The 22,183-nt window shown below is 47.4% G+C and overlaps 33 non-coding genes across 33 annotated transcripts; all 33 read left to right on the top strand.

Annotated features, from left to right (window-relative positions):
* Positions 1-155: 155 nt before the first annotated feature.
* On the top strand, positions 156-274 carry LOC130816287 (5S ribosomal RNA). Its single transcript, XR_009042830.1, has one exon. It is a non-coding gene; the product is annotated as a 5S ribosomal RNA (ribosomal RNA).
* Positions 275-829: 555 nt separating this feature from the next.
* LOC130816825 (5S ribosomal RNA) lies at positions 830-948 on the top strand. The gene has a single exon (XR_009043361.1). It is a non-coding gene; the product is annotated as a 5S ribosomal RNA (ribosomal RNA).
* A 556-nt stretch (positions 949-1,504) lies between these two features.
* On the top strand, positions 1,505-1,623 carry LOC130816824 (5S ribosomal RNA). Its single transcript, XR_009043360.1, has one exon. It is a non-coding gene; the product is annotated as a 5S ribosomal RNA (ribosomal RNA).
* A 555-nt stretch (positions 1,624-2,178) lies between these two features.
* Positions 2,179-2,297, top strand: LOC130816285 (5S ribosomal RNA). Its single transcript, XR_009042828.1, has one exon. It is a non-coding gene; the product is annotated as a 5S ribosomal RNA (ribosomal RNA).
* A 555-nt stretch (positions 2,298-2,852) lies between these two features.
* LOC130816823 (5S ribosomal RNA) lies at positions 2,853-2,971 on the top strand. Its single transcript, XR_009043359.1, has one exon. It is a non-coding gene; the product is annotated as a 5S ribosomal RNA (ribosomal RNA).
* Positions 2,972-3,527: 556 nt separating this feature from the next.
* On the top strand, positions 3,528-3,646 carry LOC130816284 (5S ribosomal RNA). The gene has a single exon (XR_009042827.1). It is a non-coding gene; the product is annotated as a 5S ribosomal RNA (ribosomal RNA).
* Positions 3,647-4,201: 555 nt separating this feature from the next.
* Positions 4,202-4,320, top strand: LOC130816822 (5S ribosomal RNA). The gene has a single exon (XR_009043358.1). It is a non-coding gene; the product is annotated as a 5S ribosomal RNA (ribosomal RNA).
* A 556-nt stretch (positions 4,321-4,876) lies between these two features.
* On the top strand, positions 4,877-4,995 carry LOC130816821 (5S ribosomal RNA). The gene has a single exon (XR_009043357.1). It is a non-coding gene; the product is annotated as a 5S ribosomal RNA (ribosomal RNA).
* Positions 4,996-5,550: 555 nt separating this feature from the next.
* On the top strand, positions 5,551-5,669 carry LOC130816283 (5S ribosomal RNA). The gene has a single exon (XR_009042826.1). It is a non-coding gene; the product is annotated as a 5S ribosomal RNA (ribosomal RNA).
* A 555-nt stretch (positions 5,670-6,224) lies between these two features.
* LOC130816820 (5S ribosomal RNA) lies at positions 6,225-6,343 on the top strand. Its single transcript, XR_009043356.1, has one exon. It is a non-coding gene; the product is annotated as a 5S ribosomal RNA (ribosomal RNA).
* Positions 6,344-6,899: 556 nt separating this feature from the next.
* On the top strand, positions 6,900-7,018 carry LOC130816282 (5S ribosomal RNA). The gene has a single exon (XR_009042825.1). It is a non-coding gene; the product is annotated as a 5S ribosomal RNA (ribosomal RNA).
* Positions 7,019-7,573: 555 nt separating this feature from the next.
* Positions 7,574-7,692, top strand: LOC130816819 (5S ribosomal RNA). Its single transcript, XR_009043355.1, has one exon. It is a non-coding gene; the product is annotated as a 5S ribosomal RNA (ribosomal RNA).
* A 556-nt stretch (positions 7,693-8,248) lies between these two features.
* On the top strand, positions 8,249-8,367 carry LOC130816818 (5S ribosomal RNA). Its single transcript, XR_009043354.1, has one exon. It is a non-coding gene; the product is annotated as a 5S ribosomal RNA (ribosomal RNA).
* A 555-nt stretch (positions 8,368-8,922) lies between these two features.
* On the top strand, positions 8,923-9,041 carry LOC130816348 (5S ribosomal RNA). Its single transcript, XR_009042888.1, has one exon. It is a non-coding gene; the product is annotated as a 5S ribosomal RNA (ribosomal RNA).
* Positions 9,042-9,596: 555 nt separating this feature from the next.
* Positions 9,597-9,715, top strand: LOC130816281 (5S ribosomal RNA). The gene has a single exon (XR_009042824.1). It is a non-coding gene; the product is annotated as a 5S ribosomal RNA (ribosomal RNA).
* A 556-nt stretch (positions 9,716-10,271) lies between these two features.
* On the top strand, positions 10,272-10,390 carry LOC130816280 (5S ribosomal RNA). Its single transcript, XR_009042823.1, has one exon. It is a non-coding gene; the product is annotated as a 5S ribosomal RNA (ribosomal RNA).
* A 556-nt stretch (positions 10,391-10,946) lies between these two features.
* On the top strand, positions 10,947-11,065 carry LOC130816279 (5S ribosomal RNA). Its single transcript, XR_009042822.1, has one exon. It is a non-coding gene; the product is annotated as a 5S ribosomal RNA (ribosomal RNA).
* Positions 11,066-11,620: 555 nt separating this feature from the next.
* LOC130816278 (5S ribosomal RNA) lies at positions 11,621-11,739 on the top strand. Its single transcript, XR_009042821.1, has one exon. It is a non-coding gene; the product is annotated as a 5S ribosomal RNA (ribosomal RNA).
* A 554-nt stretch (positions 11,740-12,293) lies between these two features.
* Positions 12,294-12,412, top strand: LOC130816277 (5S ribosomal RNA). Its single transcript, XR_009042820.1, has one exon. It is a non-coding gene; the product is annotated as a 5S ribosomal RNA (ribosomal RNA).
* Positions 12,413-12,967: 555 nt separating this feature from the next.
* LOC130816816 (5S ribosomal RNA) lies at positions 12,968-13,086 on the top strand. The gene has a single exon (XR_009043352.1). It is a non-coding gene; the product is annotated as a 5S ribosomal RNA (ribosomal RNA).
* Positions 13,087-13,641: 555 nt separating this feature from the next.
* LOC130816276 (5S ribosomal RNA) lies at positions 13,642-13,760 on the top strand. Its single transcript, XR_009042819.1, has one exon. It is a non-coding gene; the product is annotated as a 5S ribosomal RNA (ribosomal RNA).
* A 554-nt stretch (positions 13,761-14,314) lies between these two features.
* On the top strand, positions 14,315-14,433 carry LOC130816274 (5S ribosomal RNA). The gene has a single exon (XR_009042817.1). It is a non-coding gene; the product is annotated as a 5S ribosomal RNA (ribosomal RNA).
* A 555-nt stretch (positions 14,434-14,988) lies between these two features.
* Positions 14,989-15,107, top strand: LOC130816815 (5S ribosomal RNA). The gene has a single exon (XR_009043351.1). It is a non-coding gene; the product is annotated as a 5S ribosomal RNA (ribosomal RNA).
* A 555-nt stretch (positions 15,108-15,662) lies between these two features.
* On the top strand, positions 15,663-15,781 carry LOC130816814 (5S ribosomal RNA). The gene has a single exon (XR_009043350.1). It is a non-coding gene; the product is annotated as a 5S ribosomal RNA (ribosomal RNA).
* A 557-nt stretch (positions 15,782-16,338) lies between these two features.
* On the top strand, positions 16,339-16,457 carry LOC130816813 (5S ribosomal RNA). The gene has a single exon (XR_009043349.1). It is a non-coding gene; the product is annotated as a 5S ribosomal RNA (ribosomal RNA).
* A 557-nt stretch (positions 16,458-17,014) lies between these two features.
* On the top strand, positions 17,015-17,133 carry LOC130816812 (5S ribosomal RNA). Its single transcript, XR_009043348.1, has one exon. It is a non-coding gene; the product is annotated as a 5S ribosomal RNA (ribosomal RNA).
* Positions 17,134-17,688: 555 nt separating this feature from the next.
* LOC130816273 (5S ribosomal RNA) lies at positions 17,689-17,807 on the top strand. The gene has a single exon (XR_009042816.1). It is a non-coding gene; the product is annotated as a 5S ribosomal RNA (ribosomal RNA).
* Positions 17,808-18,362: 555 nt separating this feature from the next.
* On the top strand, positions 18,363-18,481 carry LOC130816810 (5S ribosomal RNA). Its single transcript, XR_009043347.1, has one exon. It is a non-coding gene; the product is annotated as a 5S ribosomal RNA (ribosomal RNA).
* Positions 18,482-19,037: 556 nt separating this feature from the next.
* LOC130816527 (5S ribosomal RNA) lies at positions 19,038-19,156 on the top strand. Its single transcript, XR_009043055.1, has one exon. It is a non-coding gene; the product is annotated as a 5S ribosomal RNA (ribosomal RNA).
* Positions 19,157-19,711: 555 nt separating this feature from the next.
* Positions 19,712-19,830, top strand: LOC130816809 (5S ribosomal RNA). Its single transcript, XR_009043346.1, has one exon. It is a non-coding gene; the product is annotated as a 5S ribosomal RNA (ribosomal RNA).
* A 556-nt stretch (positions 19,831-20,386) lies between these two features.
* On the top strand, positions 20,387-20,505 carry LOC130816272 (5S ribosomal RNA). The gene has a single exon (XR_009042815.1). It is a non-coding gene; the product is annotated as a 5S ribosomal RNA (ribosomal RNA).
* Positions 20,506-21,061: 556 nt separating this feature from the next.
* Positions 21,062-21,180, top strand: LOC130816271 (5S ribosomal RNA). The gene has a single exon (XR_009042814.1). It is a non-coding gene; the product is annotated as a 5S ribosomal RNA (ribosomal RNA).
* A 556-nt stretch (positions 21,181-21,736) lies between these two features.
* On the top strand, positions 21,737-21,855 carry LOC130816270 (5S ribosomal RNA). Its single transcript, XR_009042813.1, has one exon. It is a non-coding gene; the product is annotated as a 5S ribosomal RNA (ribosomal RNA).
* Positions 21,856-22,183: the final 328 nt, after the last annotated feature.

The raw sequence follows: 22,183 nt of genomic DNA, 5'->3' as shown, positions 1-22,183 counted from the left end.
GGGAATGGGACAATACCGGGAGGGTGAAAAACAGTATTTGGGAAGAAGAAGGCTCGAAAGAGGGGTCTCGGTTGCGAGTTTACGAGCTTTGGAATGCTCTGGGTTTTTTTTTGGTCGGCAATGCGCATGTATACAAATTGTTACGGTGAATGAACGGGTGCGATCATACCAGCACTAATGCACCGGATCCCATCAGAACTCCGCAGCTAAGCGTGCTTGGGCGAGAGTAGTACTAGGATGGGTGACCTCCTGGGAAGTCCTCGTGTTGCACCCCTTTTTCCCTTCTTTTTTTTTTTTTTATCGTTTTCATTTGCGAATTCTTTCCGCTCCACTTGAGCAAAAGGAATTTCGGTGATTATAGTAATATACTCTTTGGAAGTAATTTTATTTATAAAAATATAACTCGCAACCGGGTCCCGACCTCGAATTTACGGGCACTCGAAGGTAAGGACCCGTTGACGCGGGTCGATGCGCATACGAACGAATTGTTCGAAAGAGGCGTGCATCGGTGCGTTCGTGTAAGCGGAAATTGCACCGGACCCGTCGGAACTCCCCGCGAAAGCGTGCCTGGCATGGATGGCCTCTTGATTTCCAAGTGTTGCGCGGATTTCATAAACATTTTGTCTTTTTTTTGTTGCGAGTTCACCTTGCTTTTACAGACGGCGGACTCTTTTGGGAATGGGACAATACCGGGAGGGTGAAAAACAGTATTTGGGAAGAAGAAGGCTCGAAAGAGGGGTCTCGGTTGCGAGTTTACGAGCTTTGGAATGCTCTGGGTTTTTTTTTGGTCGGCAATGCGCATGTATACAAATTGTTACGGTGAATGAACGGGTGCGATCATACCAGCACTAATGCACCGGATCCCATCAGAACTCCGCAGTTAAGCGTGCTTGGGCGAGAGTAGTACTAGGATGGGTGACCTCCTGGGAAGTCCTCGTGTTGCACCCCTTTTTCCCTTCTTTTTTTTTTTTTTTATCGTTTTCATTTGCGAATTCTTTCCGCTCCACTTGAGCAAAAGGAATTTCGGTGATTATAGTAATATACTCTTTGGAAGTAATTTTATTTATAAAAATATAACTCGCAACCGGGTCCCGACCTCGAATTTACGGGCACTCGAAGGTAAGGACCCGTTGACGCGGGTCGATGCGCATACGAACGAATTGTTCGAAAGAGGCGTGCATCGGTGCGTTCGTGTAAGCGGAAATTGCACCGGACCCGTCGGAACTCCCCGCGGAAGCGTGCCTGGCATGGATGGCCTCTTGAATTCCAAGTGTTGCGCGGATTTCATAAACATTTTGTCTTTTTTTTGTTGCGAGTTCACCTTGCTTTTACAGACGGCGGACTCTTTTGGGAATGGGACAATACCGGGAGGGTGAAAAACAGTATTTGGGAAGAAGAAGGCTCGAAAGAGGGGTCTCGGTTGCGAGTTTACGAGCTTTGGAATGCTCTGGGTTTTTTTTTGGTCGGCAATGCGCATGTATACAAATTGTTACGGTGAATGAACGGGTGCGATCATACCAGCACTAATGCACCGGATCCCATCAGAACTCCGCAGTTAAGCGTGCTTGGGCGAGAGTAGTACTAGGATGGGTGACCTCCTGGGAAGTCCTCGTGTTGCACCCCTTTTTCCCTTCTTTTTTTTTTTTTTATCGTTTTCATTTGCGAATTCTTTCCGCTCCACTTGAGCAAAAGGAATTTCGGTGATTATAGTAATATACTCTTTGGAAGTAATTTTATTTATAAAAATATAACTCGCAACCGGGTCCCGACCTCGAATTTACGGGCACTCGAAGGTAAGGACCCGTTGACGCGGGTCGATGCGCATACGAACGAATTGTTCGAAAGAGGCGTGCATCGGTGCGTTCGTGTAAGCGGAAATTGCACCGGACCCGTCGGAACTCCCCGCGGAAGCGTGCCTGGCATGGATGGCCTCTTGAATTCCAAGTGTTGCGCGGATTTCATAAACATTTTGTCTTTTTTTTGTTGCGAGTTCACCTTGCTTTTACAGACGGCGGACTCTTTTGGGAATGGGACAATACCGGGAGGGTGAAAAACAGTATTTGGGAAGAAGAAGGCTCGAAAGAGGGGTCTCGGTTGCGAGTTTACGAGCTTTGGAATGCTCTGGGTTTTTTTTTGGTCGGCAATGCGCATGTATACAAATTGTTACGGTGAATGAACGGGTGCGATCATACCAGCACTAATGCACCGGATCCCATCAGAACTCCGCAGCTAAGCGTGCTTGGGCGAGAGTAGTACTAGGATGGGTGACCTCCTGGGAAGTCCTCGTGTTGCACCCCTTTTTCCCTTCTTTTTTTTTTTTTTATCGTTTTCATTTGCGAATTCTTTCCGCTCCACTTGAGCAAAAGGAATTTCGGTGATTATAGTAATATACTCTTTGGAAGTAATTTTATTTATAAAAATATAACTCGCAACCGGGTCCCGACCTCGAATTTACGGGCACTCGAAGGTAAGGACCCGTTGACGCGGGTCGATGCGCATACGAACGAATTGTTCGAAAGAGGCGTGCATCGGTGCGTTCGTGTAAGCGGAAATTGCACCGGACCCGTCGGAACTCCCCGCGGAAGCGTGCCTGGCATGGATGGCCTCTTGATTTCCAAGTGTTGCGCGGATTTCATAAACATTTTGTCTTTTTTTTGTTGCGAGTTCACCTTGCTTTTACAGACGGCGGACTCTTTTGGGAATGGGACAATACCGGGAGGGTGAAAAACAGTATTTGGGAAGAAGAAGGCTCGAAAGAGGGGTCTCGGTTGCGAGTTTACGAGCTTTGGAATGCTCTGGGTTTTTTTTTGGTCGGCAATGCGCATGTATACAAATTGTTACGGTGAATGAACGGGTGCGATCATACCAGCACTAATGCACCGGATCCCATCAGAACTCCGCAGTTAAGCGTGCTTGGGCGAGAGTAGTACTAGGATGGGTGACCTCCTGGGAAGTCCTCGTGTTGCACCCCTTTTTCCCTTCTTTTTTTTTTTTTTTATCGTTTTCATTTGCGAATTCTTTCCGCTCCACTTGAGCAAAAGGAATTTCGGTGATTATAGTAATATACTCTTTGGAAGTAATTTTATTTATAAAAATATAACTCGCAACCGGGTCCCGACCTCGAATTTACGGGCACTCGAAGGTAAGGACCCGTTGACGCGGGTCGATGCGCATACGAACGAATTGTTCGAAAGAGGCGTGCATCGGTGCGTTCGTGTAAGCGGAAATTGCACCGGACCCGTCGGAACTCCCCGCGGAAGCGTGCCTGGCATGGATGGCCTCTTGAATTCCAAGTGTTGCGCGGATTTCATAAACATTTTGTCTTTTTTTTGTTGCGAGTTCACCTTGCTTTTACAGACGGCGGACTCTTTTGGGAATGGGACAATACCGGGAGGGTGAAAAACAGTATTTGGGAAGAAGAAGGCTCGAAAGAGGGGTCTCGGTTGCGAGTTTACGAGCTTTGGAATGCTCTGGGTTTTTTTTTGGTCGGCAATGCGCATGTATACAAATTGTTACGGTGAATGAACGGGTGCGATCATACCAGCACTAATGCACCGGATCCCATCAGAACTCCGCAGCTAAGCGTGCTTGGGCGAGAGTAGTACTAGGATGGGTGACCTCCTGGGAAGTCCTCGTGTTGCACCCCTTTTTCCCTTCTTTTTTTTTTTTTTATCGTTTTCATTTGCGAATTCTTTCCGCTCCACTTGAGCAAAAGGAATTTCGGTGATTATAGTAATATACTCTTTGGAAGTAATTTTATTTATAAAAATATAACTCGCAACCGGGTCCCGACCTCGAATTTACGGGCACTCGAAGGTAAGGACCCGTTGACGCGGGTCGATGCGCATACGAACGAATTGTTCGAAAGAGGCGTGCATCGGTGCGTTCGTGTAAGCGGAAATTGCACCGGACCCGTCGGAACTCCCCGCGAAAGCGTGCCTGGCATGGATGGCCTCTTGATTTCCAAGTGTTGCGCGGATTTCATAAACATTTTGTCTTTTTTTTGTTGCGAGTTCACCTTGCTTTTACAGACGGCGGACTCTTTTGGGAATGGGACAATACCGGGAGGGTGAAAAACAGTATTTGGGAAGAAGAAGGCTCGAAAGAGGGGTCTCGGTTGCGAGTTTACGAGCTTTGGAATGCTCTGGGTTTTTTTTTGGTCGGCAATGCGCATGTATACAAATTGTTACGGTGAATGAACGGGTGCGATCATACCAGCACTAATGCACCGGATCCCATCAGAACTCCGCAGTTAAGCGTGCTTGGGCGAGAGTAGTACTAGGATGGGTGACCTCCTGGGAAGTCCTCGTGTTGCACCCCTTTTTCCCTTCTTTTTTTTTTTTTTTATCGTTTTCATTTGCGAATTCTTTCCGCTCCACTTGAGCAAAAGGAATTTCGGTGATTATAGTAATATACTCTTTGGAAGTAATTTTATTTATAAAAATATAACTCGCAACCGGGTCCCGACCTCGAATTTACGGGCACTCGAAGGTAAGGACCCGTTGACGCGGGTCGATGCGCATACGAACGAATTGTTCGAAAGAGGCGTGCATCGGTGCGTTCGTGTAAGCGGAAATTGCACCGGACCCGTCGGAACTCCCCGCGGAAGCGTGCCTGGCATGGATGGCCTCTTGAATTCCAAGTGTTGCGCGGATTTCATAAACATTTTGTCTTTTTTTTGTTGCGAGTTCACCTTGCTTTTACAGACGGCGGACTCTTTTGGGAATGGGACAATACCGGGAGGGTGAAAAACAGTATTTGGGAAGAAGAAGGCTCGAAAGAGGGGTCTCGGTTGCGAGTTTACGAGCTTTGGAATGCTCTGGGTTTTTTTTTGGTCGGCAATGCGCATGTATACAAATTGTTACGGTGAATGAACGGGTGCGATCATACCAGCACTAATGCACCGGATCCCATCAGAACTCCGCAGTTAAGCGTGCTTGGGCGAGAGTAGTACTAGGATGGGTGACCTCCTGGGAAGTCCTCGTGTTGCACCCCTTTTTCCCTTCTTTTTTTTTTTTTTATCGTTTTCATTTGCGAATTCTTTCCGCTCCACTTGAGCAAAAGGAATTTCGGTGATTATAGTAATATACTCTTTGGAAGTAATTTTATTTATAAAAATATAACTCGCAACCGGGTCCCGACCTCGAATTTACGGGCACTCGAAGGTAAGGACCCGTTGACGCGGGTCGATGCGCATACGAACGAATTGTTCGAAAGAGGCGTGCATCGGTGCGTTCGTGTAAGCGGAAATTGCACCGGACCCGTCGGAACTCCCCGCGGAAGCGTGCCTGGCATGGATGGCCTCTTGAATTCCAAGTGTTGCGCGGATTTCATAAACATTTTGTCTTTTTTTTGTTGCGAGTTCACCTTGCTTTTACAGACGGCGGACTCTTTTGGGAATGGGACAATACCGGGAGGGTGAAAAACAGTATTTGGGAAGAAGAAGGCTCGAAAGAGGGGTCTCGGTTGCGAGTTTACGAGCTTTGGAATGCTCTGGGTTTTTTTTTGGTCGGCAATGCGCATGTATACAAATTGTTACGGTGAATGAACGGGTGCGATCATACCAGCACTAATGCACCGGATCCCATCAGAACTCCGCAGCTAAGCGTGCTTGGGCGAGAGTAGTACTAGGATGGGTGACCTCCTGGGAAGTCCTCGTGTTGCACCCCTTTTTCCCTTCTTTTTTTTTTTTTTATCGTTTTCATTTGCGAATTCTTTCCGCTCCACTTGAGCAAAAGGAATTTCGGTGATTATAGTAATATACTCTTTGGAAGTAATTTTATTTATAAAAATATAACTCGCAACCGGGTCCCGACCTCGAATTTACGGGCACTCGAAGGTAAGGACCCGTTGACGCGGGTCGATGCGCATACGAACGAATTGTTCGAAAGAGGCGTGCATCGGTGCGTTCGTGTAAGCGGAAATTGCACCGGACCCGTCGGAACTCCCCGCGGAAGCGTGCCTGGCATGGATGGCCTCTTGATTTCCAAGTGTTGCGCGGATTTCATAAACATTTTGTCTTTTTTTTGTTGCGAGTTCACCTTGCTTTTACAGACGGCGGACTCTTTTGGGAATGGGACAATACCGGGAGGGTGAAAAACAGTATTTGGGAAGAAGAAGGCTCGAAAGAGGGGTCTCGGTTGCGAGTTTACGAGCTTTGGAATGCTCTGGGTTTTTTTTTGGTCGGCAATGCGCATGTATACAAATTGTTACGGTGAATGAACGGGTGCGATCATACCAGCACTAATGCACCGGATCCCATCAGAACTCCGCAGTTAAGCGTGCTTGGGCGAGAGTAGTACTAGGATGGGTGACCTCCTGGGAAGTCCTCGTGTTGCACCCCTTTTTCCCTTCTTTTTTTTTTTTTTTATCGTTTTCATTTGCGAATTCTTTCCGCTCCACTTGAGCAAAAGGAATTTCGGTGATTATAGTAATATACTCTTTGGAAGTAATTTTATTTATAAAAATATAACTCGCAACCGGGTCCCGACCTCGAATTTACGGGCACTCGAAGGTAAGGACCCGTTGACGCGGGTCGATGCGCATACGAACGAATTGTTCGAAAGAGGCGTGCATCGGTGCGTTCGTGTAAGCGGAAATTGCACCGGACCCGTCGGAACTCCCCGCGGAAGCGTGCCTGGCATGGATGGCCTCTTGAATTCCAAGTGTTGCGCGGATTTCATAAACATTTTGTCTTTTTTTTGTTGCGAGTTCACCTTGCTTTTACAGACGGCGGACTCTTTTGGGAATGGGACAATACCGGGAGGGTGAAAAACAGTATTTGGGAAGAAGAAGGCTCGAAAGAGGGGTCTCGGTTGCGAGTTTACGAGCTTTGGAATGCTCTGGGTTTTTTTTTGGTCGGCAATGCGCATGTATACAAATTGTTACGGTGAATGAACGGGTGCGATCATACCAGCACTAATGCACCGGATCCCATCAGAACTCCGCAGCTAAGCGTGCTTGGGCGAGAGTAGTACTAGGATGGGTGACCTCCTGGGAAGTCCTCGTGTTGCACCCCTTTTTCCCTTCTTTTTTTTTTTTTTATCGTTTTCATTTGCGAATTCTTTCCGCTCCACTTGAGCAAAAGGAATTTCGGTGATTATAGTAATATACTCTTTGGAAGTAATTTTATTTATAAAAATATAACTCGCAACCGGGTCCCGACCTCGAATTTACGGGCACTCGAAGGTAAGGACCCGTTGACGCGGGTCGATGCGCATACGAACGAATTGTTCGAAAGAGGCGTGCATCGGTGCGTTCGTGTAAGCGGAAATTGCACCGGACCCGTCGGAACTCCCCGCGAAAGCGTGCCTGGCATGGATGGCCTCTTGATTTCCAAGTGTTGCGCGGATTTCATAAACATTTTGTCTTTTTTTTGTTGCGAGTTCACCTTGCTTTTACAGACGGCGGACTCTTTTGGGAATGGGACAATACCGGGAGGGTGAAAAACAGTATTTGGGAAGAAGAAGGCTCGAAAGAGGGGTCTCGGTTGCGAGTTTACGAGCTTTGGAATGCTCTGGGTTTTTTTTTGGTCGGCAATGCGCATGTATACAAATTGTTACGGTGAATGAACGGGTGCGATCATACCAGCACTAATGCACCGGATCCCATCAGAACTCCGCAGTTAAGCGTGCTTGGGCGAGAGTAGTACTAGGATGGGTGACCTCCTGGGAAGTCCTCGTGTTGCACCCCTTTTTCCCTTCTTTTTTTTTTTTTTTATCGTTTTCATTTGCGAATTCTTTCCGCTCCACTTGAGCAAAAGGAATTTCGGTGATTATAGTAATATACTCTTTGGAAGTAATTTTATTTATAAAAATATAACTCGCAACCGGGTCCCGACCTCGAATTTACGGGCACTCGAAGGTAAGGACCCGTTGACGCGGGTCGATGCGCATACGAACGAATTGTTCGAAAGAGGCGTGCATCGGTGCGTTCGTGTAAGCGGAAATTGCACCGGACCCGTCGGAACTCCCCGCGGAAGCGTGCCTGGCATGGATGGCCTCTTGAATTCCAAGTGTTGCGCGGATTTCATAAACATTTTGTCTTTTTTTTGTTGCGAGTTCACCTTGCTTTTACAGACGGCGGACTCTTTTGGGAATGGGACAATACCGGGAGGGTGAAAAACAGTATTTGGGAAGAAGAAGGCTCGAAAGAGGGGTCTCGGTTGCGAGTTTACGAGCTTTGGAATGCTCTGGGTTTTTTTTTGGTCGGCAATGCGCATGTATACAAATTGTTACGGTGAATGAACGGGTGCGATCATACCAGCACTAATGCACCGGATCCCATCAGAACTCCGCAGTTAAGCGTGCTTGGGCGAGAGTAGTACTAGGATGGGTGACCTCCTGGGAAGTCCTCGTGTTGCACCCCTTTTTCCCTTCTTTTTTTTTTTTTTATCGTTTTCATTTGCGAATTCTTTCCGCTCCACTTGAGCAAAAGGAATTTCGGTGATTATAGTAATATACTCTTTGGAAGTAATTTTATTTATAAAAATATAACTCGCAACCGGGTCCCGACCTCGAATTTACGGGCACTCGAAGGTAAGGACCCGTTGACGCGGGTCGATGCGCATACGAACGAATTGTTCGAAAGAGGCGTGCATCGGTGCGTTCGTGTAAGCGGAAATTGCACCGGACCCGTCGGAACTCCCCGCGGAAGCGTGCCTGGCATGGATGGCCTCTTGAATTCCAAGTGTTGCGCGGATTTCATAAACATTTTGTCTTTTTTTTGTTGCGAGTTCACCTTGCTTTTACAGACGGCGGACTCTTTTGGGAATGGGACAATACCGGGAGGGTGAAAAACAGTATTTGGGAAGAAGAAGGCTCGAAAGAGGGGTCTCGGTTGCGAGTTTACGAGCTTTGGAATGCTCTGGGTTTTTTTTTGGTCGGCAATGCGCATGTATACAAATTGTTACGGTGAATGAACGGGTGCGATCATACCAGCACTAATGCACCGGATCCCATAAGAACTCCGCAGTTAAGCGTGCTTGGGCGAGAGTAGTACTAGGATGGGTGACCTCCTGGGAAGTCCTCGTGTTGCACCCCTTTTTCCCTTCTTTTTTTTTTTTTTATCGTTTTCATTTGCGAATTCTTTCCGCTCCACTTGAGCAAAAGGAATTTCGGTGATTATAGTAATATACTCTTTGGAAGTAATTTTATTTATAAAAATATAACTCGCAACCGGGTCCCGACCTCGAATTTACGGGCACTCGAAGGTAAGGACCCGTTGACGCGGGTCGATGCGCATACGAACGAATTGTTCGAAAGAGGCGTGCATCGGTGCGTTCGTGTAAGCGGAAATTGCACCGGACCCGTCGGAACTCCCCGCGGAAGCGTGCCTGGCATGGATGGCCTCTTGAATTCCAAGTGTTGCGCGGATTTCATAAACATTTTGTCTTTTTTTTGTTGCGAGTTCACCTTGCTTTTACAGACGGCGGACTCTTTTGGGAATGGGACAATACCGGGAGGGTGAAAAACAGTATTTGGGAAGAAGAAGGCTCGAAAGAGGGGTCTCGGTTGCGAGTTTACGAGCTTTGGAATGCTCTGGGTTTTTTTTTGGTCGGCAATGCGCATGTATACAAATTGTTACGGTGAATGAACGGGTGCGATCATACCAGCACTAATGCACCGGATCCCATCAGAACTCCGCAGCTAAGCGTGCTTGGGCGAGAGTAGTACTAGGATGGGTGACCTCCTGGGAAGTCCTCGTGTTGCACCCCTTTTTCCCTTCTTTTTTTTTTTTTTTATCGTTTTCATTTGCGAATTCTTTCCGCTCCACTTGAGCAAAAGGAATTTCGGTGATTATAGTAATATACTCTTTGGAAGTAATTTTATTTATAAAAATATAACTCGCAACCGGGTCCCGACCTCGAATTTACGGGCACTCGAAGGTAAGGACCCGTTGACGCGGGTCGATGCGCATACGAACGAATTGTTCGAAAGAGGCGTGCATCGGTGCGTTCGTGTAAGCGGAAATTGCACCGGACCCATCGGAACTCCCCGCGGAAGCGTGCCTGGCATGGATGGCCTCTTGAATTCCAAGTGTTGCGCGGATTTCATAAACATTTTGTCTTTTTTTTGTTGCGAGTTCACCTTGCTTTTACAGACGGCGGACTCTTTTGGGAATGGGACAATACCGGGAGGGTGAAAAACAGTATTTGGGAAGAAGAAGGCTCGAAAGAGGGGTCTCGGTTGCGAGTTTACGAGCTTTGGAATGCTCTGGGTTTTTTTTTGGTCGGCAATGCGCATGTATACAAATTGTTACGGTGAATGAACGGGTGCGATCATACCAGCACTAATGCACCGGATCCCATCAGAACTCCGCAGCTAAGCGTGCTTGGGCGAGAGTAGTACTAGGATGGGTGACCTCCTGGGAAGTCCTCGTGTTGCACCCCTTTTTCCCTTCTTTTTTTTTTTTTTTATCGTTTTCATTTGCGAATTCTTTCCGCTCCACTTGAGCAAAAGGAATTTCGGTGATTATAGTAATATACTCTTTGGAAGTAATTTTATTTATAAAAATATAACTCGCAACCGGGTCCCGACCTCGAATTTACGGGCACTCGAAGGTAAGGACCCGTTGACGCGGGTCGATGCGCATACGAACGAATTGTTCGAAAGAGGCGTGCATCGGTGCGTTCGTGTAAGCGGAAATTGCACCGGACCCGTCGGAACTCCCCGCGGAAGCGTGCCTGGCATGGATGGCCTCTTGAATTCCAAGTGTTGCGCGGATTTCATAAACATTTTGTCTTTTTTTTGTTGCGAGTTCACCTTGCTTTTACAGACGGCGGACTCTTTTGGGAATGGGACAATACCGGGAGGGTGAAAAACAGTATTTGGGAAGAAGAAGGCTCGAAAGAGGGGTCTCGGTTGCGAGTTTACGAGCTTTGGAATGCTCTGGGTTTTTTTTTGGTCGGCAATGCGCATGTATACAAATTGTTACGGTGAATGAACGGGTGCGATCATACCAGCACTAATGCACCGGATCCCATCAGAACTCCGCAGCTAAGCGTGCTTGGGCGAGAGTAGTACTAGGATGGGTGACCTCCTGGGAAGTCCTCGTGTTGCACCCCTTTTTCCCTTCTTTTTTTTTTTTTTATCGTTTTCATTTGCGAATTCTTTCCGCTCCACTTGAGCAAAAGGAATTTCGGTGATTATAGTAATATACTCTTTGGAAGTAATTTTATTTATAAAAATATAACTCGCAACCGGGTCCCGACCTCGAATTTACGGGCACTCGAAGGTAAGGACCCGTTGACGCGGGTCGATGCGCATACGAACGAATTGTTCGAAAGAGGCGTGCATCGGTGCGTTCGTGTAAGCGGAAATTGCACCGGACCCGTCGGAACTCCCCGCGGAAGCGTGCCTGGCATGGATGGCCTCTTGAATTCCAAGTGTTGCGCGGATTTCATAAACATTTTGTCTTTTTTTTGTTGCGAGTTCACCTTGCTTTTACAGACGGCGGACTCTTTTGGGAATGGGACAATACCGGGAGGGTGAAAAACAGTATTTGGGAAGAAGAAGGCTCGAAAGAGGGGTCTCGGTTGCGAGTTTACGAGCTTTGGAATGCTCTGGGTTTTTTTTTGGTCGGCAATGCGCATGTATACAAATTGTTACGGTGAATGAACGGGTGCGATCATACCAGCACTAATGCACCGGATCCCATCAGAACTCCGCAGCTAAGCGTGCTTGGGCGAGAGTAGTACTAGGATGGGTGACCTCCTGGGAAGTCCTCGTGTTGCACCCCTTTTTCCCTTCTTTTTTTTTTTTTATCGTTTTCATTTGCGAATTCTTTCCGCTCCACTTGAGCAAAAGGAATTTCGGTGATTATAGTAATATACTCTTTGGAAGTAATTTTATTTATAAAAATATAACTCGCAACCGGGTCCCGACCTCGAATTTACGGGCACTCGAAGGTAAGGACCCGTTGACGCGGGTCGATGCGCATACGAACGAATTGTTCGAAAGAGGCGTGCATCGGTGCGTTCGTGTAAGCGGAAATTGCACCGGACCCGTCGGAACTCCCCGCGGAAGCGTGCCTGGCATGGATGGCCTCTTGAATTCCAAGTGTTGCGCGGATTTCATAAACATTTTGTCTTTTTTTTGTTGCGAGTTCACCTTGCTTTTACAGACGGCGGACTCTTTTGGGAATGGGACAATACCGGGAGGGTGAAAAACAGTATTTGGGAAGAAGAAGGCTCGAAAGAGGGGTCTCGGTTGCGAGTTTACGAGCTTTGGAATGCTCTGGGTTTTTTTTTGGTCGGCAATGCGCATGTATACAAATTGTTACGGTGAATGAACGGGTGCGATCATACCAGCACTAATGCACCGGATCCCATCAGAACTCCGCAGCTAAGCGTGCTTGGGCGAGAGTAGTACTAGGATGGGTGACCTCCTGGGAAGTCCTCGTGTTGCACCCCTTTTTCCCTTCTTTTTTTTTTTTTTATCGTTTTCATTTGCGAATTCTTTCCGCTCCACTTGAGCAAAAGGAATTTCGGTGATTATAGTAATATACTCTTTGGAAGTAATTTTATTTATAAAAATATAACTCGCAACCGGGTCCCGACCTCGAATTTACGGGCACTCGAAGGTAAGGACCCGTTGACGCGGGTCGATGCGCATACGAACGAATTGTTCGAAAGAGGCGTGCATCGGTGCGTTCGTGTAAGCGGAAATTGCACCGGACCCGTCGGAACTCCCCGCGGAAGCGTGCCTGGCATGGATGGCCTCTTGATTTCCAAGTGTTGCGCGGATTTCATAAACATTTTGTCTTTTTTTTGTTGCGAGTTCACCTTGCTTTTACAGACGGCGGACTCTTTTGGGAATGGGACAATACCGGGAGGGTGAAAAACAGTATTTGGGAAGAAGAAGGCTCGAAAGAGGGGTCTCGGTTGCGAGTTTACGAGCTTTGGAATGCTCTGGGTTTTTTTTTGGTCGGCAATGCGCATGTATACAAATTGTTACGGTGAATGAACGGGTGCGATCATACCAGCACTAATGCACCGGATCCCATCAGAACTCCGCAGTTAAGCGTGCTTGGGCGAGAGTAGTACTAGGATGGGTGACCTCCTGGGAAGTCCTCGTGTTGCACCCCTTTTTCCCTTCTTTTTTTTTTTTTTATCGTTTTCATTTGCGAATTCTTTCCGCTCCACTTGAGCAAAAGGAATTTCGGTGATTATAGTAATATACTCTTTGGAAGTAATTTTATTTATAAAAATATAACTCGCAACCGGGTCCCGACCTCGAATTTACGGGCACTCGAAGGTAAGGACCCGTTGACGCGGGTCGATGCGCATACGAACGAATTGTTCGAAAGAGGCGTGCATCGGTGCGTTCGTGTAAGCGGAAATTGCACCGGACCCGTCGGAACTCCCCGCGGAAGCGTGCCTGGCATGGATGGCCTCTTGAATTCCAAGTGTTGCGCGGATTTCATAAACATTTTGTCTTTTTTTTGTTGCGAGTTCACCTTGCTTTTACAGACGGCGGACTCTTTTGGGAATGGGACAATACCGGGAGGGTGAAAAACAGTATTTGGGAAGAAGAAGGCTCGAAAGAGGGGTCTCGGTTGCGAGTTTACGAGCTTTGGAATGCTCTGGGTTTTTTTTTGGTCGGCAATGCGCATGTATACAAATTGTTACGGTGAATGAACGGGTGCGATCATACCAGCACTAATGCACCGGATCCCATCAGAACTCCGCAGCTAAGCGTGCTTGGGCGAGAGTAGTACTAGGATGGGTGACCTCCTGGGAAGTCCTCGTGTTGCACCCCTTTTTCCCTTCTTTTTTTTTTTTTATCGTTTTCATTTGCGAATTCTTTCCGCTCCACTTGAGCAAAAGGAATTTCGGTGATTATAGTAATATACTCTTTGGAAGTAATTTTATTTATAAAAATATAACTCGCAACCGGGTCCCTACCTCGAATTTACGGGCACTCGAAGGTAAGGACCCGTTGACGCGGGTCGATGCGCATACGAACGAATTGTTCGAAAGAGGCGTGCATCGGTGCGTTCGTGTAAGCGGAAATTGCACCGGACCCGTCGGAACTCCCCGCGGAAGCGTGCCTGGCATGGATGGCCTCTTGAATTCCAAGTGTTGCGCGGATTTCATAAACATTTTGTCTTTTTTTTGTTGCGAGTTCACCTTGCTTTTACAGACGGCGGACTCTTTTGGGAATGGGACAATACCGGGAGGGTGAAAAACAGTATTTGGGAAGAAGAAGGCTCGAAAGAGGGGTCTCGGTTGCGAGTTTACGAGCTTTGGAATGCTCTGGGTTTTTTTTTGGTCGGCAATGCGCATGTATACAAATTGTTACGGTGAATGAACGGGTGCGATCATACCAGCACTAATGCACCGGATCCCATCAGAACTCCGCAGCTAAGCGTGCTTGGGCGAGAGTAGTACTAGGATGGGTGACCTCCTGGGAAGTCCTCGTGTTGCACCCCTTTTTCCCTTCTTTTTTTTTTTTTTATCGTTTTCATTTGCGAATTCTTTCCGCTCCACTTGAGCAAAAGGAATTTCGGTGATTATAGTAATATACTCTTTGGAAGTAATTTTATTTATAAAAATATAACTCGCAACCGGGTCCCGACCTCGAATTTACGGGCACTCGAAGGTAAGGACCCGTTGACGCGGGTCGATGCGCATACGAACGAATTGTTCGAAAGAGGCGTGCATCGGTGCGTTCGTGTAAGCGGAAATTGCACCGGACCCGTCGGAACTCCCCGCGGAAGCGTGCCTGGCATGGATGGCCTCTTGATTTCCAAGTGTTGCGCGGATTTCATAAACATTTTGTCTTTTTTTTGTTGCGAGTTCACCTTGCTTTTACAGACGGCGGACTCTTTTGGGAATGGGACAATACCGGGAGGGTGAAAAACAGTATTTGGGAAGAAGAAGGCTCGAAAGAGGGGTCTCGGTTGCGAGTTTACGAGCTTTGGAATGCTCTGGGTTTTTTTTTGGTCGGCAATGCGCATGTATACAAATTGTTACGGTGAATGAACGGGTGCGATCATACCAGCACTAATGCACCGGATCCCATCAGAACTCCGCAGTTAAGCGTGCTTGGGCGAGAGTAGTACTAGGATGGGTGACCTCCTGGGAAGTCCTCGTGTTGCACCCCTTTTTCCCTTCTTTTTTTTTTTTTTATCGTTTTCATTTGCGAATTCTTTCCGCTCCACTTGAGCAAAAGGAATTTCGGTGATTATAGTAATATACTCTTTGGAAGTAATTTTATTTATAAAAATATAACTCGCAACCGGGTCCCGACCTCGAATTTACGGGCACTCGAAGGTAAGGACCCGTTGACGCGGGTCGATGCGCATACGAACGAATTGTTCGAAAGAGGCGTGCATCGGTGCGTTCGTGTAAGCGGAAATTGCACCGGACCCGTCGGAACTCCCCGCGGAAGCGTGCCTGGCATGGATGGCCTCTTGAATTCCAAGTGTTGCGCGGATTTCATAAACATTTTGTCTTTTTTTTGTTGCGAGTTCACCTTGCTTTTACAGACGGCGGACTCTTTTGGGAATGGGACAATACCGGGAGGGTGAAAAACAGTATTTGGGAAGAAGAAGGCTCGAAAGAGGGGTCTCGGTTGCGAGTTTACGAGCTTTGGAATGCTCTGGGTTTTTTTTTGGTCGGCAATGCGCATGTATACAAATTGTTACGGTGAATGAACGGGTGCGATCATACCAGCACTAATGCACCGGATCCCATCAGAACTCCGCAGTTAAGCGTGCTTGGGCGAGAGTAGTACTAGGATGGGTGACCTCCTGGGAAGTCCTCGTGTTGCACCCCTTTTTCCCTTCTTTTTTTTTTTTTTTTATCGTTTTCATTTGCGAATTCTTTCCGCTCCACTTGAGCAAAAGGAATTTCGGTGATTATAGTAATATACTCTTTGGAAGTAATTTTATTTATAAAAATATAACTCGCAACCGGGTCCCGACCTCGAATTTACGGGCACTCGAAGGTAAGGACCCGTTGACGCGGGTCGATGCGCATACGAACGAATTGTTCGAAAGAGGCGTGCATCGGTGCGTTCGTGTAAGCGGAAATTGCACCGGACCCGTCGGAACTCCCCGCGGAAGCGTGCCTGGCATGGATGGCCTCTTGAATTCCAAGTGTTGCGCGGATTTCATAAACATTTTGTCTTTTTTTTGTTGCGAGTTCACCTTGCTTTTACAGACGGCGGACTCTTTTGGGAATGGGACAATACCGGGAGGGTGAAAAACAGTATTTGGGAAGAAGAAGGCTCGAAAGAGGGGTCTCGGTTGCGAGTTTACGAGCTTTGGAATGCTCTGGGTTTTTTTTTGGTCGGCAATGCGCATGTATACAAATTGTTACGGTGAATGAACGGGTGCGATCATACCAGCACTAATGCACCGGATCCCATCAGAACTCCGCAGTTAAGCGTGCTTGGGCGAGAGTAGTACTAGGATGGGTGACCTCCTGGGAAGTCCTCGTGTTGCACCCCTTTTTCCCTTCTTTTTTTTTTTTTTTTATCGTTTTCATTTGCGAATTCTTTCCGCTCCACTTGAGCAAAAGGAATTTCGGTGATTATAGTAATATACTCTTTGGAAGTAATTTTATTTATAAAAATATAACTCGCAACCGGGTCCCGACCTCGAATTTACGGGCACTCGAAGGTAAGGACCCGTTGACGCGGGTCGATGCGCATACGAACGAATTGTTCGAAAGAGGCGTGCATCGGTGCGTTCGTGTAAGCGGAAATTGCACCGGACCCGTCGGAACTCCCCGCGGAAGCGTGCCTGGCATGGATGGCCTCTTGATTTCCAAGTGTTGCGCGGATTTCATAAACATTTTGTCTTTTTTTTGTTGCGAGTTCACCTTGCTTTTACAGACGGCAGACTCTTTTGGGAATGGGACAATACCGGGAGGGTGAAAAACAGTATTTGGGAAGAAGAAGGCTCGAAAGAGGGGTCTCGGTTGCGAGTTTACGAGCTTTGGAATGCTCTGGGTTTTTTTTTGGTCGGCAATGCGCATGTATACAAATTGTTACGGTGAATGAACGGGTGCGATCATACCAGCACTAATGCACCGGATCCCATCAGAACTCCGCAGTTAAGCGTGCTTGGGCGAGAGTAGTACTAGGATGGGTGACCTCCTGGGAAGTCCTCGTGTTGCACCCCTTTTTCCCTTCTTTTTTTTTTTTTTATCGTTTTCATTTGCGAATTCTTTCCGCTCCACTTGAGCAAAAGGAATTTCGGTGATTATAGTAATATACTCTTTGGAAGTAATTTTATTTATAAAAATATAACTCGCAACCGGGTCCCGACCTCGAATTTACGGGCACTCGAAGGTAAGGACCCGTTGACGCGGGTCGATGCGCATACGAACGAATTGTTCGAAAGAGGCGTGCATCGGTGCGTTCGTGTAAGCGGAAATTGCACCGGACCCGTCGGAACTCCCCGCGGAAGCGTGCCTGGCATGGATGGCCTCTTGAATTCCAAGTGTTGCGCGGATTTCATAAACATTTTGTCTTTTTTTTGTTGCGAGTTCACCTTGCTTTTACAGACGGCGGACTCTTTTGGGAATGGGACAATACCGGGAGGGTGAAAAACAGTATTTGGGAAGAAGAAGGCTCGAAAGAGGGGTCTCGGTTGCGAGTTTACGAGCTTTGGAATGCTCTGGGTTTTTTTTTGGTCGGCAATGCGCATGTATACAAATTGTTACGGTGAATGAACGGGTGCGATCATACCAGCACTAATGCACCGGATCCCATCAGAACTCCGCAGCTAAGCGTGCTTGGGCGAGAGTAGTACTAGGATGGGTGACCTCCTGGGAAGTCCTCGTGTTGCACCCCTTTTTCCCTTCTTTTTTTTTTTTTTATCGTTTTCATTTGCGAATTCTTTCCGCTCCACTTGAGCAAAAGGAATTTCGGTGATTATAGTAATATACTCTTTGGAAGTAATTTTATTTATAAAAATATAACTCGCAACCGGGTCCCGACCTCGAATTTACGGGCACTCGAAGGTAAGGACCCGTTGACGCGGGTCGATGCGCATACGAACGAATTGTTCGAAAGAGGCGTGCATCGGTGCGTTCGTGTAAGCGGAAATTGCACCGGACCCGTCGGAACTCCCCGCGGAAGCGTGCCTGGCATGGATGGCCTCTTGATTTCCAAGTGTTGCGCGGATTTCATAAACATTTTGTCTTTTTTTTGTTGCGAGTTCACCTTGCTTTTACAGACGGCAGACTCTTTTGGGAATGGGACAATACCGGGAGGGTGAAAAACAGTATTTGGGAAGAAGAAGGCTCGAAAGAGGGGTCTCGGTTGCGAGTTTACGAGCTTTGGAATGCTCTGGGTTTTTTTTTGGTCGGCAATGCGCATGTATACAAATTGTTACGGTGAATGAACGGGTGCGATCATACCAGCACTAATGCACCGGATCCCATCAGAACTCCGCAGTTAAGCGTGCTTGGGCGAGAGTAGTACTAGGATGGGTGACCTCCTGGGAAGTCCTCGTGTTGCACCCCTTTTTCCCTTCTTTTTTTTTTTTTTTATCGTTTTCATTTGCGAATTCTTTCCGCTCCACTTGAGCAAAAGGAATTTCGGTGATTATAGTAATATACTCTTTGGAAGTAATTTTATTTATAAAAATATAACTCGCAACCGGGTCCCGACCTCGAATTTACGGGCACTCGAAGGTAAGGACCCGTTGACGCGGGTCGATGCGCATACGAACGAATTGTTCGAAAGAGGCGTGCATCGGTGCGTTCGTGTAAGCGGAAATTGCACCGGACCCGTCGGAACTCCCCGCGGAAGCGTGCCTGGCATGGATGGCCTCTTGAATTCCAAGTGTTGCGCGGATTTCATAAACATTTTGTCTTTTTTTTGTTGCGAGTTCACCTTGCTTTTACAGACGGCGGACTCTTTTGGGAATGGGACAATACCGGGAGGGTGAAAAACAGTATTTGGGAAGAAGAAGGCTCGAAAGAGGGGTCTCGGTTGCGAGTTTACGAGCTTTGGAATGCTCTGGGTTTTTTTTTGGTCGGCAATGCGCATGTATACAAATTGTTACGGTGAATGAACGGGTGCGATCATACCAGCACTAATGCACCGGATCCCATCAGAACTCCGCAGCTAAGCGTGCTTGGGCAAGAGTAGTACTAGGATGGGTGACCTCCTGGGAAGTCCTCGTGTTGCACCCCTTTTTCCCTTCTTTTTTTTTTTTTTATCGTTTTCATTTGCGAATTCTTTCCGCTCCACTTGAGCAAAAGGAATTTCGGTGATTATAGTAATATACTCTTTGGAAGTAATTTTATTTATAAAAATATAACTCGCAACCGGGTCCCGACCTCGAATTTACGGGCACTCGAAGGTAAGGACCCGTTGACGCGGGTCGATGCGCATACGAACGAATTGTTCGAAAGAGGCGTGCATCGGTGCGTTCGTGTAAGCGGAAATTGCACCGGACCCGTCGGAACTCCCCGCGGAAGCGTGCCTGGCATGGATGGCCTCTTGATTTCCAAGTGTTGCGCGGATTTCATAAACATTTTGTCTTTTTTTTGTTGCGAGTTCACCTTGCTTTTACAGACGGCGGACTCTTTTGGGAATGGGACAATACCGGGAGGGTGAAAAACAGTATTTGGGAAGAAGAAGGCTCGAAAGAGGGGTCTCGGTTGCGAGTTTACGAGCTTTGGAATGCTCTGGGTTTTTTTTTGGTCGGCAATGCGCATGTATACAAATTGTTACGGTGAATGAACGGGTGCGATCATACCAGCACTAATGCACCGGATCCCATCAGAACTCCGCAGTTAAGCGTGCTTGGGCGAGAGTAGTACTAGGATGGGTGACCTCCTGGGAAGTCCTCGTGTTGCACCCCTTTTTCCCTTCTTTTTTTTTTTTTTTATCGTTTTCATTTGCGAATTCTTTCCGCTCCACTTGAGCAAAAGGAATTTCGGTGATTATAGTAATATACTCTTTGGAAGTAATTTTATTTATAAAAATATAACTCGCAACCGGGTCCCGACCTCGAATTTACGGGCACTCGAAGGTAAGGACCCGTTGACGCGGGTCGATGCGCATACGAACGAATTGTTCGAAAGAGGCGTGCATCGGTGCGTTCGTGTAAGCGGAAATTGCACCGGACCCGTCGGAACTCCCCGCGGAAGCGTGCCTGGCATGGATGGCCTCTTGAATTCCAAGTGTTGCGCGGATTTCATAAACATTTTGTCTTTTTTTTGTTGCGAGTTCACCTTGCTTTTACAGACGGCGGACTCTTTTGGGAATGGGACAATACCGGGAGGGTGAAAAACAGTATTTGGGAAGAAGAAGGCTCGAAAGAGGGGTCTCGGTTGCGAGTTTACGAGCTTTGGAATGCTCTGGGTTTTTTTTTGGTCGGCAATGCGCATGTATACAAATTGTTACGGTGAATGAACGGGTGCGATCATACCAGCACTAATGCACCGGATCCCATCAGAACTCCGCAGCTAAGCGTGCTTGGGCGAGAGTAGTACTAGGATGGGTGACCTCCTGGGAAGTCCTCGTGTTGCACCCCTTTTTCCCTTCTTTTTTTTTTTTTTTATCGTTTTCATTTGCGAATTCTTTCCGCTCCACTTGAGCAAAAGGAATTTCGGTGATTATAGTAATATACTCTTTGGAAGTAATTTTATTTATAAAAATATAACTCGCAACCGGGTCCCGACCTCGAATTTACGGGCACTCGAAGGTAAGGACCCGTTGACGCGGGTCGATGCGCATACGAACGAATTGTTCGAAAGAGGCGTGCATCGGTGCGTTCGTGTAAGCGGAAATTGCACCGGACCCGTCGGAACTCCCCGCGGAAGCGTGCCTGGCATGGATGGCCTCTTGAATTCCAAGTGTTGCGCGGATTTCATAAACATTTTGTCTTTTTTTTGTTGCGAGTTCACCTTGCTTTTACAGACGGCGGACTCTTTTGGGAATGGGACAATACCGGGAGGGTGAAAAACAGTATTTGGGAAGAAGAAGGCTCGAAAGAGGGGTCTCGGTTGCGAGTTTACGAGCTTTGGAATGCTCTGGGTTTTTTTTTGGTCGGCAATGCGCATGTATACAAATTGTTACGGTGAATGAACGGGTGCGATCATACCAGCACTAATGCACCGGATCCCATCAGAACTCCGCAGCTAAGCGTGCTTGGGCGAGAGTAGTACTAGGATGGGTGACCTCCTGGGAAGTCCTCGTGTTGCACCCCTTTTTCCCTTCTTTTTTTTTTTTTTTATCGTTTTCATTTGCGAATTCTTTCCGCTCCACTTGAGCAAAAGGAATTTCGGTGATTATAGTAATATACTCTTTGGAAGTAATTTTATTTATAAAAATATAACTCGCAACCGGGTCCCGACCTCGAATTTACGGGCACTCGAAGGTAAGGACCTGTTGACGCGGGTCGATGCGCATACGAACGAATTGTTCGAAAGAGGCGTGCATCGGTGCGTTCGTGTAAGCGGAAATTGCACCGGACCCGTCGGAACTCCCCGCGGAAGCGTGCCTGGCATGGATGGCCTCTTGAATTCCAAGTGTTGCGCGGATTTCATAAACATTTTGTCTTTTTTTTGTTGCGAGTTCACCTTGCTTTTACAGACGGCGGACTCTTTTGGGAATGGGACAATACCGGGAGGGTGAAAAACAGTATTTGGGAAGAAGAAGGCTCGAAAGAGGGGTCTCGGTTGCGAGTTTACGAGCTTTGGAATGCTCTGGGTTTTTTTTTGGTCGGCAATGCGCATGTATACAAATTGTTACGGTGAATGAACGGGTGCGATCATACCAGCACTAATGCACCGGATCCCATCAGAACTCCGCAGCTAAGCGTGCTTGGGCGAGAGTAGTACTAGGATGGGTGACCTCCTGGGAAGTCCTCGTGTTGCACCCCTTTTTCCCTTCTTTTTTTTTTTTTTTATCGTTTTCATTTGCGAATTCTTTCCGCTCCACTTGAGCAAAAGGAATTTCGGTGATTATAGTAATATACTCTTTGGAAGTAATTTTATTTATAAAAATATAACTCGCAACCGGGTCCCGACCTCGAATTTACGGGCACTCGAAGGTAAGGACCTGTTGACGCGGGTCGATGCGCATACGAACGAATTGTTCGAAAGAGGCGTGCATCGGTGCGTTCGTGTAAGCGGAAATTGCACCGGACCCGTCGGAACTCCCCGCGGAAGCGTGCCTGGCATGGATGGCCTCTTGAATTCCAAGTGTTG

This window comes from Amaranthus tricolor, chromosome 6, assembly GCF_026212465.1.
Source record: "Amaranthus tricolor cultivar Red isolate AtriRed21 chromosome 6, ASM2621246v1, whole genome shotgun sequence".
Classification (NCBI taxonomy): Eukaryota; Viridiplantae; Streptophyta; class Magnoliopsida; order Caryophyllales; family Amaranthaceae; genus Amaranthus; species Amaranthus tricolor.
This window is presented reverse-complemented; position numbering and strand designations above follow the sequence as displayed.